Source organism: Mesoplodon densirostris, unplaced genomic scaffold (assembly GCF_025265405.1).
Source record: "Mesoplodon densirostris isolate mMesDen1 unplaced genomic scaffold, mMesDen1 primary haplotype scaffold_37, whole genome shotgun sequence".
Lineage (NCBI taxonomy): Eukaryota > Metazoa > Chordata > Mammalia > Artiodactyla > Ziphiidae > Mesoplodon > Mesoplodon densirostris.
The window spans coordinates 2,681,555-2,684,962 of record NW_026778196.1 but is presented as its reverse complement, the minus strand read 5'-3'; positions in this window follow the sequence as shown (position 1 = coordinate 2,684,962).

Here is a 3,408-nt window from a genome sequence, read left to right as displayed (position 1 = left end):
AGTCCCAAGTGTCCAGCCTTATGCCACATCCTGCTGTCATTGTAGATAGGGTCTTTCCAGGTTTCCTCCGACACCCTGAAGGAATTTTAAGGATTTCCCTGTTTTTTGGTTTTGCTTTTGAAATTCATTTTTATAGTGGGTGTGAGCTGATTCTCGCTGCCATGTTTATGCCACTCTAGACACACTTGATTCCCTTATGGAGTCATATCAATACATAGGTTTTAAGATTCTTACTAGTCAGATATATTCCTCTGCGGGAAATATGGGGTTTTGAGTCTCTTTCACTGAGGAAGGTGTAGGTCTTGTCTATTCCAAAGTTCGTTTTTGGAACGGTCCCTGTGCTTATATCAAACTCTGGTTTTATGCATCACCCCACCTCTCCATCCCCTTAATTCAGGCATAAGAGTGTTTTCTAAATGTGAGAACATGTTCTCTTTCCTAACTCAGTTCACATGTAGCCATGTTTACAGGATCTTCATAAGTGATATCTTATGATAAGTTTCTTTTTCTGTGTGACTTATTTCACTTAGAATCTTCGTACCTGAATCCACTCACTTTGCTGCTACTGGTCTTATGACATTGATTTCATGGCTGAGGGATATTCCATCGTACGTAAGTACCACAATGTTTTGAACCATTTTTATATTTCCTGGGATATTTAAGGTGTACCCAAGTTGAGGTTCTTGTAGTCAGTGCAGCCCTAAATTTGGAGGTGGCTCTTTCTTATTGATTTTCAGTTTTCCCAAGGTATATTCCCTAGACTGGAAGTGGCCTTGGCTCTGTAGCTCTGTTGTTTACTTGTTTTAGGGAACACAATGCACTCCTCCAGTGAGGCAGTTGGCAATTTACATCCCACCCATCAGCATAACAAGGCTCCCAGTTCTCCAGGGCCTGTCTTGCCTTTCTGGTTTTTACACATTTTGTGGATTTCCCTTTTGACCGGTGGGAAATGATACTTCTTTGTAGTGCAGATTTGCATTGCCCGCTTGTTTGCTTGGCCAATAAGGGTGTATGCGTTTTCTCCTGAATATATTCAGGAGAAAACTCATACGCCATTTTTGTCCAATTGCACCATTGTCCAAGTTGTGCCCCTCTTCCTGTGCTTTACAGGCGATTCCAAGGTACCTCTTGAAATCTGTTTCCTGCTATTTTGCCTCGCTTTCAAGTCCGCCTCGTTGACTTCCCTCAACAGATTTTTGGACGATAGTTGTCCTTTATCACTCTGCCAGTTTGTGAATTGCTGTGCCCCTGAGCTCCATTTCTCAACTCGTTTTTTGTGAGCTGAACGCAAGTCCAAAATTTTGGATCATGTCCTATACTGGTTCCCGGTGGGTGGCTGAGACTTTGGTTAATTCTTCTTCCTGCCGCGCAATTAGAGTGACATGTGCCCGTCCAAATGCCTAACAGCTACTCTCTCATGGGTTCTCCCTCGTCCCTTCCATCCTCTGCCAAATTGGGAACCTGTGCAAACCAGGAAGTTAAAGGGCCTGCCTCTCCAAGTTGGGAGATTGATAGTAAGGCATTTGGAAAGTCAAAATGGAGCACCAGGAGAGGGACTATTCGTTGAGTTTTAGAAACCTTTCGTATTCACAGTGTGTACATTCTCTAGGTTTCCTGTACATGTTATAGCTGTAGTAATATTCCCTTGAACCTGGAGAGTTGGGACCCATGGAATGGGGGCCATGCATTATTGCTTGAAAGGGTCTGCATTTGCTCACCCAATCTCACCAATCCTCTCAGTCCCAAGTGTCCAGCCTTATGCCACATCCAGCTCTCATTATACATAGGGTCTTTCCAGGTTTCCTCAGACACACTGAAGGAATTGTAAAGAATTTCCCTGTTTTTTGGGTTTGCTTTTGAAATTCCTTTTTAGAGTGGGTTTGAGCTGATTCTCGCTGTCATGTTTATGCCACTGTAGACACACTTGATTCCCTTATGGAGACATATCAATACATAGGTTTTAAGATTCTTACTAGTCAGATATATTCCTCTGTGGGAAATATGGAGTTTTGATTCTCTTTCACTGAGGAAGGTGTAGGTCTTGTCTATTCCAAAGTTGGTTTTGGAAACGGTCCCTGTGCTTATATCAAACTCTGGTTTTATGCATCACCCCACCTCTCCTTCCCCTTTATGCAGGCATAAGAGTGTTTTCTAAATGTGAGACTCTGTTCTCTTTCCTAACTCAGTTAACGTGTAGCCATGTTTACAGGATCTTCATAAGTGATATCTTATGATAAGTTTCTTTTTCTGTGTGACTTATTTCACTTAGAATCTTCGTACCTGAATCCACTCACTTTGCTGCTACTGGTCTTATGACATTGATTTCATGGCTGAGGGATATTCCATCGTACGTAAGTACCACAATGTTTTGAACCATTTTTATATTTCCTGGGATATTTAAGGTGTACCCAAGTTGAGGTTCTTGTAGTCAGTGCAGCCCTAAATTTGGAGGTGGCTCTTTCTTATTGATTTTCAGTTTTCCCAAGGTATATTCCCTAGACTGGAAGTGGCCTTGGCTCTGTAGCTCTGTTGTTTACTTGTTTTAGGGAACACAATGCACTCCTCCAGTGAGGCAGTTGGCAATTTACATCCCACCCATCAGCATAACAAGGCTCCCAGTTCTCCAGGGCCTGTCTTGCCTTTCTGGTTTTTACACATTTTGTGGATTTCCCTTTTGACCGGTGGGAAATGATACTTCTTTGTAGTGCAGATTTGCATTGCCCGCTTGTTTGCTTGGCCAATAAGGGTGTATGCGTTTTCTCCTGAATATATTCAGGAGAAAACGCATACGCCCTTTTTGTCCAAGTGCACCATTGTCCAAGTTGTGCCCCTCTTCCTGTGCTTTACAGGCGATTCCAAGGTATCTCTTGAAATCTGTTTCCTGCTATTTTGCCTCGCTTTCAAGTCCGCCTCGTTGACTTCCCTCAACAGATTTTTGGACGATAGTTGTCCTTTATCACTCTGCCAGTTTGTGAATTGCTGTGCCCCTGAGCTCCATTTCTCAACTCGTTTTTTGTGAGCTGAACGCAAGTCCAAAATTTTGGATCATGTCCTATACTGGTTCCCGGTGGGTGGCTGAGACTTTGGTTAATTCTTCTTCCTGCCGGGAAATTAGAGTGACATGTGCCCGTCCAAATGCCTAACAGCTACTCTCTCATGGGTTCTCCCTCGTCCCTTCCATCCTCTGCCAAATTGGGAACCTGTGCAAACCAGGAGGTTAAAGGGCCTGTCTCTCCAAGTTGGGCGATTGATAGTAAGGCATTTGGAAAGTCAAACTGGAACACCAGGAGAGGGACTATTCGTTGAGTTTTAGAAACCTTTCGTATTCACATTGTGTCCATTCTCTAGGTTTCCTGTACATGTTATATCTGTAGTAATATTCCCTTCAACCTGGAGAGTTGGGACCCA